Source organism: Acinonyx jubatus, chromosome B4, assembly GCF_027475565.1.
Source record: "Acinonyx jubatus isolate Ajub_Pintada_27869175 chromosome B4, VMU_Ajub_asm_v1.0, whole genome shotgun sequence".
NCBI classification, from domain to species: Eukaryota; Metazoa; Chordata; class Mammalia; order Carnivora; family Felidae; genus Acinonyx; species Acinonyx jubatus.
Genome location: NC_069387.1, coordinates 37,284,047 through 37,298,162, shown reverse-complemented (window position 1 = coordinate 37,298,162; position 14,116 = coordinate 37,284,047). Strand labels below are relative to the sequence as shown.

At 36.6% G+C, this 14,116-nt stretch overlaps 1 protein-coding gene across 2 annotated transcripts in view; it reads right to left on the bottom strand.

The window, feature by feature from the left end:
- Positions 1 to 14,116, bottom strand: part of TULP3 (TUB like protein 3) — a 66,787-nt gene that overhangs the window by 44,838 nt on the left and 7,833 nt on the right. Inside the window, exon 2 of one of the 2 annotated variants that reach the window (XM_015061444.3) lies at positions 5,131 to 5,197. The exons of the other annotated variant lie outside the window; for it this stretch is intronic. The gene's annotated coding sequence lies outside the window, so the exon portion shown is untranslated. The remainder of the gene's footprint in view (positions 1 to 5,130; positions 5,198 to 14,116) is intronic. 2 annotated transcript variants of the gene reach the window in all.

Genomic DNA, 14,116 nt, shown 5'->3' with positions numbered 1-14,116 from the left:
ATCTATAAAGCTATGAATCTATCTCCACTTCCCATCATCATTAAATAACTTCAGGATTATCAACACTCACTGTCACTTTTTTAACTATAATTCACTTCTCAACTCGCTGCAGCCTGGCTCTATTCTCTCATTTTCCTGAAACTCTTTCTCTGATTGCCAAAAATAACACTTTGTTTTCACCCTTCATTCCTCCTTGATTTGCCTAAAGTATTTGACAAAAATAACCACAGGCTCCTTACTGAAACACGTTCCTCCCTTGTTTTCTTGAAAACTCCTTGGTTCCACCCTTACCTAGCTGCTGCTTAGTCTCCTTTCATTAAATTCAGTCAGCAAATATTAAGCATGTCCTACGTATCAGGCACTGAGAAGTAGGCACTAAGGATACAGGAATGAACAAGGAATTCACCTCAGCCTTCACAATACTTTCACACCTGTATTTTTCGTCCTCTTCCACTGACCATTATTGTAGTCAGGATTACATGCTGATCTACACCAATCTATTCTCCATTGTTGGATACTTATGTTGTTTTAAATTTAATAACAGTAAGTGTTACAGGTATGTATCCAGGAGAAATACGTCCTCAAAACGACCTATACATGAATGTTCATAAAGCCAAAAACTAGAATCATATATATATGAACAGGAGAACAAATAAGCAAATTGTAGCATATTCATTTAATGGAACACTACTCAGCAATAAAAAGAACTGGTAATATACACAACAACATCGTTAATTCTCAAAAACATTATGGCTGATTGAAAACAGCCCTGCACAAAAGAGTATACACTGCATGGTTTCACTTATATTAAGTTTAAGAACCAGCAAAAGCATATATGGTGATAGAAGTCAGAGCAGTGGTTACCATTGTGGGGTGACAGGTAGAGTATAACCAGAAAGAGGGCAAAGGAAACTTTCTGGGTGACAGAAATGTTCTATATCTACATAGGTAAAATAGTCATTGAGCTGTACACTTAAAATGTGTATTTTACTGTATATAGATTATACTTCAATAATAAATAAATAAATAAATAAATAAATAAATAAATAAATAAAATGTACAGTTTATATCTGCATTTCAAAATTTCTTTCTCCTTTTTTAAGTAGGCTTCATGCCCAAAACAGAGCCCAAGGCAGGGCTTGAACTCACAACCTTGAGATCAAGACCTGAGCTGAGACCAAGAGTTGGACGCTCAACCGACTGAGCCACCCAGGCACCTCTCAAGGTTTCTTCTTCTTTTTTTTTCTTCCTCAAGGTTTTTTCTTGACACAGATTCCCAGAAATAGGCTTACTAAGTTACAGGGTGGATCTAAATCCTTTGTGGAATGAGAAGACTGGTCAAAAGCTATGACTAGTTTTATTGCCAAATAGCTTCCCAAACAAACTACATCAATTCACACTCCACCAGCAGTGCACTGCGGATCACACATAAAGTGAAAATTATCTTTCTTGGTAGTCCACATTTAGATAACCTGTTTACAGGTATAAAAAAAAATACCTTGACCATATGTATCCTAACACCATAGATATTTTAACTTTACCTTTAAAAATAGTTTTAAATTTACTTAGCCATCTGGTTCTTATTAAGTCTACTATAACTTCACAATTCTCCTTAAAATAAAAGTAAAAAAAAAAACTGTCTATAATTTTAACCAATGCCCAACCAATGCCAAGTATAACAAAAGCCTATCAACAACAGAAATACAATAATAATAATCACATGTCACTGGGGTAAAGGGTAAGACAGAGGTTCTACTATTTGCTAGGGAGAGTGCTAAGGGGCTTTATACATATAAACCTTATTTACTATTCATCTGAACCATGAAGGTTGATATTATTTTATAGGTGAAAAAACGGTGGCCCAGGAGATTAAGTTACTCACTAAGCCAAGCTTAAGGTCATATAAATTAGAAAAAACAAAGCAAATTTTAATGCAAATATGTCAGACACCAAATTCCATGTTCTTTCCATCACCCTGCTTTTCAAAAACAGGCACACATCAATAAAGTAAAAAAAAAAAAAATTGATGTATAAAAAGCATTTGACAAAATTCAAGATCCTTTCAAGATAAAAACACTCAACAGAATAAAAATAGAAGGAAACTACCTCCATATACTAAAAGCCATACATGAAAATCTACAGCAAACAATACACAATGGTGAAGCATTTCCTCTAAGATCTGGGACAAGGCAAGGACGACCCTTTCATCACTTTTATTCAACATGGTACTGAAAGTTCTAACCAAAGCAATTAGGCAAGAAAAAGAAATAAAAGGCATCCAAACTGTAATGAAATAAGTGAAATTACTTCTGTTTGCAGATGATATGATCTTAAACACCGAGTATTCTAAAGACCTCACACAAAAGAGACCCTGTTAGACCTAATAAGTGAACTCAGCAAAGTAGCAGGATACAAAGTCAACACACACAAATCAATTACATTTCTATACACAAACAATAAGCAACCTAAAAGGAAATTATAAAAATAATTCCATTTACAACAGCATCAAAAAGAATAAAATATTTAGGAATTAACTTAACCAAAGAGGTGAAAGATTTGTACAAATAAAACTATAAAACATTGCTGAAAGAAATTAAAGGAGACATAAATAAATGGAAATGCATCCCATGTTCATTGGTTGGAAGACAGTATAGTTCAAATGTCAATATTACCCAAAGTAATCCCTGTCAAAATCACAATGATGTTTTTTGCAGAAATAGAAAAACCCATTCTAAAATTCAAAAAGAATCTCAAGAGGCTCTGAATAGTCAAAATAATCCTGAAAAAGAAGAACAAAACTGGAGGATTCACATTTCCTGATTTCAAAACTTACTACACAAAGCTAACTAGTGTGGTATTGCTAGAAGACACATACAGACCAAAGGAATAGAATAGAGACCCCAGAAATAAACCCTCAAATATATAGTCAAATGATTTTGACAAGGGTGTCAAGACCATTCTAGTGGAGAAAGGACAGTCTTTCAACAAATGGTGCTGGAAAACTTAATATCCAAATGCGAATAATAATAATAATAATAATAATAAAAAATTTGGACCTTACCTAACACCACATACAAATATTAACTTAAAAAGATCAAGAGCCTAAACATAAGACCTAAAACAATAATTCTTAGAACAGGACAAAATCTTCACAACATTGGACTTGGCAATGATTCCTTGGATGTGACACCAAGGGCACAGGTAACAAAAGAATAGACAAAATGGACTTCATGACAAATTTTTTAATTTGTACATCAAAAGAGACTATACACAGAATAAAAAGGCATCCCACAGAATAGGAGATAACATTGGCAAATTATATATCTGATAAGGGATTAATACCAAAAATATATAGAGAACTCCTAAATGTCAACAATTACCAACAACAACTCAACAGTCTAATTCAAAAATGGGCAAGACATTTCTCCAAAGATATACAAATGGCCAATAAGCACATGAAAAGATCTTCAACAGCACAGATCATTAGGGAAATTCAAATCAAAACTACAATGAGATACCACTTCCTACATATGAGGAGGACTACTATCCAAAAAGCAGAAAACAAAAGTTGGCAAGGATGTGAAAAACTCAGAACCCTTGTACACCACTTGTAGAAATGTAAAATGGTACAGCCATGGTGGAAAACAGTACAGACATTCCTCAAAACATTAAAAACAGAATTACCATGTAAACCAGCAATTCCACTTCTCAGTATTTACCCTAAAGAAGCAGGGTCTTAAAGAGATATTTGTACATTCATGTTCACAGCAGTATTATTCACAATAGCTAAAGTGCAGATGCAACCCAAGTGGCCATCAACATTCGAACGGATAAGCAAAATGTGGCATATACAAACAGTGGGATATTATACAGCCTTAAAAAGGAAGGAAATTCTGACACATGCTACACAAAGTTATAGAAAGACAAATACTATATGACTCCATTTATAGCACTTATCTAGAATAGTCTAAATTATAGAGACAAAAAGAATAGTGGTTGCCAGGGGCTGGGAGTGGGGTGTGGGGGGGGAGGGGAGAATGAGAAGGTACTGTCTTACAGGCAGAGTTTCATTCAGTTTTACAAGATGAACAGAGTTCTGGTGATGGAGGGCGGCCGGGGGTGATTGCACAAGAACGTGAATGAATATAATTCCAGTGAACAGCACACTTAAAAATGGTTAATGGCAAAAAAAGAGAAAAGCTTAATGGTAAATTTTATGCTATGTATATATTAACACAATAAAAAAAGAAAAAAACACTAAACATAAATTTGAGAAAATATAGGCTAATGTTTTTATAGTGTGAACTATAGAAAAGTCACAGCAAGACATAAAGCCCAGAAAGTATCAAGGAAACAACTGATAGATTTTATTACATAAAAATTTTAAACCTGAATGCTAAAAATTAGTAAATAAAATAAAAGCCAAGGACTACTGTAGGGGGAAAAAATGTAACAGGTACAACCAGCAGCTCTTTAAAGTGTCATTATTTTCTCATTTTTAAAATAATACTGCATTGCTTTTTAATTCAAGCAATGCTCCATGACACCACAATGGCCAAATAGCCCAGATTATCCAAAATAATCCTGATGCTTTCCACATCTTATATTTGAGGAGAATAAAAATCAATGGTTTTGAAGGATAATAGTAGTAGTAAAAGCTTAGTGTTTGAAGTCTGAAAATCTGGGTTCAAATTCTGATTCTGGTACTTCCTCACTGTTTAATCTTCAACAATCAGTTCATACACCTAAGCCCTAGTTGCCTCAATTATGAAATGTGGACAGTAATATCTACCTCACGTTGTTTGTAAGTATCAGATAGTTATGTGTGAAAGTATATGCAGACATACATAAAAGTGCTTTGGAAATTGGCTGCTAAAGCATCCACTTTGTTCACTGCTCCGAAGGTAGGCCACAGGCCAGTACAGTGAATTCACTCTTTAATTCTGACAATACTGAGCATAATATAAAAAAGACCATAGAGTACCCTGGTGATACAGAGGAAAGAAGACCAGTGAGTCTGGTGAGACCAGTCTACTGAGTACTGACTAGTCAAAGTCTGATGAGAGTACCAAATATAGTTGGATGGTTGCAATACCCTGTGAAAAATACATTAACATAGGTACAATCTACCCAGTAGAAGTTTAGTGGCATTTCCTCCCCTTAGGCGATTAGACAGGCATCCTCAACTTTGGAACATCTATACATACAAATGACAAAATCATTCTCAGAGTAGGTAATCCTAGATGAGTAATGTAAAAAATGAACAATATGCCTTTATCTACCATGATCTAAGTCAATTATAGAACAATTTTCTCCATAAAAATTCTCAAAAAAATTTTTTTAATGTTTATTTATTTTTGAGAGAGACAGACAGACAGAGAATCCAAAGCAGACTCCAGGTTCCAAGCTGTCAGCACAGAGCCGATGCAGGGCCCGAACCCAGGAACCATGAGATCATGACCTGAGCTGAAGTTGGACATTTAACCGACTGAGCCATTCAGGTGCCCCTCCATAAAAATTCTTATAATTAATGTTTAGGTTTCCAGTCAAGCTCAGAAAGGCCTCAAACCATGGTAAATAAATAATCAATTGGGTTTTTAAGTTTATTTATTTATTTCGAGAGAGACAGAGCAAGTGGGGAAAGAGGAGAGAGAGAGGTAGACAGAGAATCCCAAGCAGGCTCTGTGCTGCCAGCACAGAGCCTGATGTGGGGCTTAAACCCACAGAACCATGAGATCATGACCTGAGCTGAAACCAAGAGTCAAAAGCTTAACCAACTGAGCCACCCAGGTGCCCCAATCACGTAATTGTTTCATAAACTTGAGTTGAGTTATATTTACTTTTATGTATTGCTCTGGAAATCCAATTTCATTTGAAAGATTTTTCTATAGGAAAACATCCTAAATGCCAAACAACCAATTCATACTAACATTTGGAACATAAATACGGCTATAAATTGGGGAACTATCTGTATATCCTTTTTTTTTAATTTATTTATTTATTTTGAGAGAGACGGAGAGAGCATGAGCAGGAGAGAGACAGAGAGAGAGAGAATCCCAAGCAGGCTCTGCAGGGTCAGCACAAAGCCCAATGCAGGACTTGAATGTGTGAAACTGTGAGATCATGACCTGAGCCGAAATCAAAAGTCGAATGCTTAACCAACTGAGTCACCCAGACAACCCTACCCGTGTATCTTTATAAACTCACCTGAAGTACCAAAGTTCGTGCTTAAAAAAAGTACCAGAGGCTACAATGGCAATACAGTCCACTCCAGACAGCATCAGCATTTACAGCAAGGACAGGGTGTTAATGTAACAGTAACAGTAATTCTAATGGATGTGACAACAGAATAGTGAGTAGAGAGAAGAGAGAGAAGAGAGCCTCTTTTCTACTCTGCTATTGACAAAGTGAGTTATTTCCCACAATCTTTCAAAACCTCCATCTTACTAATAAAAGAAACACAAAAATATGGATTTCTTATTTAACTAGCTAAGAATATATGAAAATAAATTTTAAAGGTGGCAAATTGTTGTGGTAGCCTCAAAAGATAAAGTTTACTACTTCCCATATGGAAAAGTGAAGAGAACGCAGGAAAAAGAGGAGATATTAGAATTGGGAGTAACCTTTCCTTTTTTCTTGTTCTTCTGTTATGTCGGGGAGGGGGCGAATATTAGAAAAAGGAAGTTTACAACTTCCTGTATATCCTGTGATACATATGTGAGGATTTTGCTAGGAAGCCTAATGTTAGTATCACCACTTGCTGGTGATATGGAGCCTCGCTAACCAACAGTATAAGGCATTGTGTAGCCCTGCCAACTAGGAAATCACCATAGAAAAGCAGAGGCCAGGAGAGGTGAAAAATAATGCCAACTGAGAGAAAATATTTACAAAACACATATCTGATAAAGGAGTCATATCCAAAATATACAGAGAACTCTTAAAACTCATCAATAAGAAAACAACCCAATTAAAAAATGGGCAAATGATCTAAACAGACTCCTTGCCGAAGAAGATATACAGATGTCAAATAAGCATATGAAAAGATGTTCCACATCTTATGCCGTTAGGGAATGGCAAATTAACAAAAACAAAACAATGAGTTGCCACTGCATCCCTATTTTGTAATGGCTAAAATCCAAAACACTGACAACACCAAATGCTGGCAAAGATGTGGGGCAATGAGAAATCTCGTTTATTGCTGGTGGGCATACGAAATGGCACAGCAGCGTTGGAAGACAGTTTGGTAGTTTCTAACAAAACTAAACCTACTCTCATCATACGATCCAGCAATTGTGCTCTTAGTATTTACCCAAATGAGTGGTAGACTTTTGTCCACACAAAAACTTGCACATGAATATTTTCATTGTGGTTACAGTAGCTTTATTCATAATTGCCAAAAACTGGAAGCAACCAAGATGTCCTTCAATAGGTGAATGGACAAACTGTGGTATATCCACACAATAGATTATTATTCAGTGATAAAAGGAAATGAGCTATCAAGCCACAGGAAAAAAAAGACATGGAGGTCTAGTGATAAGTGAAAGACACCAATATTTTTTTTTGTTATTACATTTCTTTATTTTTGAGAGGCACAGAGAGATAGAGAGCAAGCAGGGGAGGGGTAGAGAGAGATGGAAACACAGAATCCAAAGCAGGCTCCAGGCTCTGAGCTGTCAGCACAGAGCCCAACACGGGGTTCGAACCCACAAACTGTGAGATCATGACCTGAGCTGAAGTCGGATGCTTAACCAACTGAGCCACCCAGGCACCGCTAAAAGACACCAATCTAAAAAAACTGTATATACTTTATGATTCCAACCACATGAAATTCTGGAAAAGGCAACACTACAGAGATAGTAAAAACAGACCTAGAGGGTATAACGCTAAGTGAAGTCAGCCAGAGAAAGACAAATACCATATGATCCCATTCTTACGTGGAATTTAAGAATCAAAACAAATGAACAACAACAACAACAAAAGAAACAAACAAAAAACCCAGACTCTTAAGTGCAGAGAACCAACTGGTGGTTGCCAGAGGGGAGGTGAGTAGGGGTATGGATGAAAAAAAATAAGGAGATTAAGTATACACATCTTGATGAGCACTGAGAAACGTATAGAATTGTTGAATCAGTATATTGTATATCTGAAACTAACACAACACTGTATGTTAACTATACTTGAATTTTAAAAAATAAAATAAATAACAACAAAAAGATCAGTGGAGAGATGAATAAGTAGAGTACAGAGGCTTTTTAGGGCAGTGAAACTATTCTTATGATACTGTAATGGTAGATACATGCCATTATACGCTTGTCAAAACTCACAGGATGCACAATACAAAGAGTGAACCCTAATGTAAACTACAGACTTTAGTTAATAATAACATATCAATATTGGCTCATCAATTATAAAAAATGTACCACACTAATGCAAAATGTTAATAACAGTGGAAATGGGGTGAGTGGGTGAGGGGCTATATGGGAACTCTCTGTACTTCCATTTATTTTTCTATAAATATAAAACTGCACTAAAAAGTAAAATCTATTAATTAAAAAAAAATCATAGTATCAATACTGTGCTTTTAAGTTCCTGCCTTGCCCAAAATAATCCCCTATTTCTGACAAGACTGGACGTCTGGAACATGTTTATACGGCTTATTATTCTGTATAGGCCTGTTTCCACGGCCATAAACTGACAGACTGGAATACACACCTGATAAAGGCTGAAGTAATCAGACTCTCCTGGGATTTTTAATTGGCTCTGAGAGATCTGAGATCTGAGTTCAGTATAGGCTATTTTCTTATAATTCAACCTTTCAAAAAGTGATTCAACCTTTATTTTACAGTTGGAGAAACTGAGGCACAGCTAAATTATGTGGTCCCACAATCAGTAAATGAGAGTGCCAGGATCCAAACCCAGGAAGCCTAGTTCCAAAGCTTATGCTCTCAACCCTTATATGAAAGAATATTTTACTTTACCTTTTATTTGTAACCAAGAATACTAGGACACCTAAAACTGGATCTGACACAAATTGATAGGTCAGTTACAACTGCCATCTCTAATTCAAACTTTCTTTTAGAAAGGACACAGAATTGAGATCTAAGAAAAAAATATGGATATATATAAACATTCATAAACTGGTAATTTTCTTTAGGAGAATTGATACTGCCTTTTACCCTCTTGGCATTACCTTCAATGATACCATCAACCAATGCAAAGTAAGGTTTTGTACTCCATATTTTTAGACCCTTTCAAAATACAATTCTCTCTAAAATTTTTTTCCTTTAGAACTCCTTTGAAAAGTCTAAATTTCCCATATGCCTTTCAAATGAAAGCACCTGATATTTTAATACATTTATTCCCAATCACTGAGTCATAATATTTTGTCATATTGTGACATCCTTCGCTTCCTTATTTCCCACTGCCAAGGAATTTTGGCATGTGTACCTGTGAGATTATACACAGCATTTGTAACAAAGAAATCAGAATAATTTTAATGAACTATATATGTTATTTTCATTGTTTTATACGCATATGATAAACATTTTTAAATGTGAATATGGATGTGAATTGATAAACTTCTGAAAAGATGTAGATCAATCAGGGACTAGGAAAGTCAATGAAAAGGGAACAAGGAAGCATTCCCTCCTCGCTGCCGTATCCACCCCCAAGTTCCCATTTTACCCACATCCCTAGAGTTGCTCCGCAAACATTTACTTTAATAAATATCAGACCTTTACTAACACCAATGAAGAGATCCCTTTTTCCCCCAAATGTAGTGCCTGGTCTTTGTTTCTTGAGGCTTCCTTCTCTTTTTTCCTGACCAATTCTTTCTTTCTTTCTTTCTTTCTTTTAATTTTTATGTTTATTTATTTTTGAGAGAGAGACAGCGCGGGGGAGGGGCAGAGAGAGGGACGGAGGGTGGGGAGACACACAGAATCTGAAGGCTCCAGGCTCTGAGATGCCAGCACAGAGCCCAATGTGGGGCTTGAACTCACCAACCACTGAGATCATGACCTGAGCCAAAGTCAGACGTTTAACTGACCGAGCCACCCAGGTGCCCCTTGACCAATTCTTTCAATGATCAACATCATACTGAATTTTACCCCTTTGTATGGGACATCAAATGACAAAATACCAAAGAGAAAGGGCATTTCAAGACTGCAATATATTTACAAGAATCCCAAAGTTGAATTTAAAAACCAGTGAAATTCACAGACCATAATTCTCATGACTCCTGGAAAGTTCCTTCTGGAGCTGTCATGGAAACAAAACAATTCCTCTCTACAGAGCAGAGCGAATGATCATTTCTTGTTTCCTGCTACCTCAATTCTATTATATTTTTAAGCCACACACCCTTCCTTGTGAATTGTTTTGTTAGTGTAAATATAAAAAAGCTTCTTAGTTGACAGATAAACAGAAAGGACAAGAACAATCTGTTTAAACATATAAATTGCTGTCTTAGCCATAGTCAAACCAGTGATTGCTCAACAGCTATGCTATTCAAAGTCCAGGAGGAAAAACCTATCATCTTCCCCCTAGGATCTTTACCTATCAATACTCTTTTTTTTTTAATTTTTTGAACATTTATTTATTTTTGAGATACAAGGAGACAGAGCACGAGCAGAGAAGGGGCACAAAGAGACAGGGAGGCACAGAATCCCAAGCAGGCCCCAGGCTCTGAGGTGTCAGCTGAGCCTAACGTGGGGTTTGAACTCAGAACTGTGACATCATGACCTGAGTCGAAGTCAGATGCTCAACCAGATGCTCAACTGACTGAGCCATCCAGGCGCCCCACCTATCAATACTCTTAAATTGAAAGCACTAACCTTAGGCCTTCCATAAACATGGAAGCAAACAATCTTACTTTTCTACATTTTCCTTCCCTAATAAAAGGGATAATAATAACGATCTCATAAAACATTTAAGAATGAAAGTAAAGTCAATCAGCTTTACAGAAGAATAAACTAAGGACAGGTTCTGGATCCAGACTCCAGATTCCCTGGCTTTTTAATATCATGGCTCCTTACTACCTCTGATGTTATTTCACCTGTGCCCACCTCATGCACACCATAAGGATAATAATAATTTTTATCTCATATGACTATATAAAATTTAGACAAAATAATAAATAGAAAATGATTAGAATAGTGTCAGGTACATAGGAAGCACGCATTAAATCTGTATTATTTTCTGAATCTCTAACTTGCCTATGTGTTTTGTTAAGAGTTAAAGATATAGTTAATGACACTAACATTATTAAATGTTAAAGAAAATTTTTGTGTTAAAATAAAATGGCCTACTACTTATAAAAGAATAATGGGCACTCAATAAATTCAAGCAGCTACAAATAAAATGTGTGGCCTCTGTTAATATAATGCATCAAAGAGGGAGCAGTGATTTTTACTCTGAACCTTCCATAAGGAATTATCATAGTGTCAATGAAGTAATTTTTTTTTAATGTTTATTTATTTTTGAGACAGAAAGACACAGAGCATGAATGGGGGAGGGTCAGAGAGAGAGGGAGACACAGAATCTGAAGCAGGCTCCAGGCTCTGAGCCTCAGCACAGAGCCTGACGCGGGGCTCGAACACACAGACCACGAGATCATGACCTAAGCTGAAGTCGGACGCTCAACGACTGAGCTACCCCGGCGCCCCTAGTGTCAATGAAGTAAGAAAAAAAAAGTAACAGACACAAGTTCCCACTCTTTCCCTCCCCGCACTCGAACCTTCCAATAACTCCCACAGTTCCATTATTTCTTTAACAAATAAGCTCAGCTGTGGATAATGATTACATATTTGTTCTAACATTAGTTATTGAAATATTAAAAAATATGTTGGTATGAAATGTAAAATTTCTGATCACTAATGAATTCAACTTATACTCTTAGAGAAACTCATCTTTAGGGAAATATATGCTCCTTATTAACTTATTATTTCCCAACTTTAGCCAACTGTCCAGTATGATTATAAACTTTACATGACTTTGCAGCACTATTTGTAACAGCAAAAGATAGCACAATCTAATGTTCATCTGTAGGGACTAATTAGATAAAGTATACCATATCCATACAATCAATACCATGCAGCTGTTTAAAAAAAAAAAAGCACTGATATAAATAAAATATGGAAATATATAGAAACATAGGGATACTAACTTGGAACAATTTCCAAGAATGTTTTATTAATTGAAAAAGGCAAGGTGCAGAAAATTGGGGAGTATTTACCATCATTTATGAAAGAAAAATATATATACAGATATTTCACCTGAAATGCAGAAAATATCTGTGGAAGGATACACAGTAAGCTGGTTTCGGTGTTGCCTTCAGGGAGGAAAACTAAATAGGTAGGGGATGGGAAGTATTCTTACTTTTCATTATGTGCTCTTTTCCTCCTTTTGAATTTTGTACCTGTGAAGGGCAGATCACCTGGTAAGAAGCTTGGAAAGATCAAGCCCTGATAAGAAGCTTGAAATTTTCAGCTCGGCTACTCATTCTCTTGAAGAGGAAGGGCTGAGAATGGAATTCATGACTGATAATGCCTATCTGATGAAGCCTCCATTAAATTCCACAAGTAGAGAGTTTGGAGAGCTTCCAGGTTGGCAAACACATCCACACTGGGAGGGTGATATACCCCAACTCCATGGGGACAGAAGTTCCTGCGCTTGGGACCCTCCCAGGCCTTGCCCTACGTATCTCTTCATCTGGCTGTTCTTCCACATCCTTTATCATATCCTTTAATAAGCCGGTAAATGTTAAGTGTTTCTCTGAGTTCTGTGAGCTGTTCTAGAAAATTAATTGAACCCAAGGAAGAGGTCTTTGGAACATACAGTCTACAGCCAGTTGGTCAGAAGCACAGGTGATAACCGGGGCTTGTGAATGACATCTGAAACTAGGGGTGGGGGGGACAGTCTTGTGGGACCCAGCCCTTAAATCTGTGGGATCAGACACTACCTTGGGTAGACAGTGTCAGAATTTAGTTGAATTGTAGGGAACCCACCTGGTATCACAGGGAAATTGCTTGTTGTACGGACAAAACCCCCCACATTTGGGGATCAGAAATGTCAGAAGTGTTCTGTGTGAGTAGCTGAGGAGACACAACAGGGAAGAAACACACAGTAGGAAAGGACTGGGTTTTCCCCTACCTGGAAAGGAAAAAGCTGAATTTTTCTGTAACAGTACCATGTAAAGGCATTTTAAAAATATATATTAAGTCAACTTTTTTTTTTAATGTTTATTTACTTTTGAGAGAGCACGTGTATGCACAAGCGAGGAAGACGCAGAGAAAGAGGCGGACACAGGATCTGAAGCGAGTTCTGTACTAACAGCAGAGAGCCTGACACAGGGCTTGAACTCACAAACCGTGAGATCACAACCTGACTGAGCCACCGAGGTAACCCTATTAAGTCAACTTCTTAGCTCATTAGGTGTAACTAAGAATAAAACAATTTGAAACTATAAATGGTTGAAATTAATATAGGATCCAGCAATGTTCTGCTATGTATTACTCAACCCCATGTCTCAATTATAAGCACACTGGTCTGATCTCCACTAATTGCTACATGTGTTCACTCAAAATATGCTTGAAGGTTCTTAAATGGCTGCATTTTAAAATGAAAAAAAAAAAAAAGACTGTAAATGTTGTTATTTATTTTTATTTTTTAAGTAATCTCTACATTCAATGTGGGTCTTAAACTCACAACCCCAAGATAAAGAGTTGCATGCTTTACTGACTGAGCCAGCCAGTCAGCCCTAATTTTTTTTTTTTTAAAGTAAGCTCTATGCCCAATGTGGGACTTGAACTCATGACCCTGAGAATTTTTGTTGATTATTTTTCAACTAGAAATCAAAACTGATGCCATTATCCCAGTTAGCAACATGAACCCCCAGAACAACCACAGGAGCACCGTGCTGTGTTAGCAATACAGTTGACGCTTTTAGGAGAGATCTGTTAAGGGAATGTGTGCATACTTCTGGTTCAAGTGCAAGCTTGTGAGTACTGAAGCTAAATTTATCCACATCAGTGTCAATTATAGGGTGTTTATGCTATGGCTGTGCTGTCAGGAGACGCACTCTACACTTCCCTGGGATTCTCTTGTTTTCACCACAACAGAG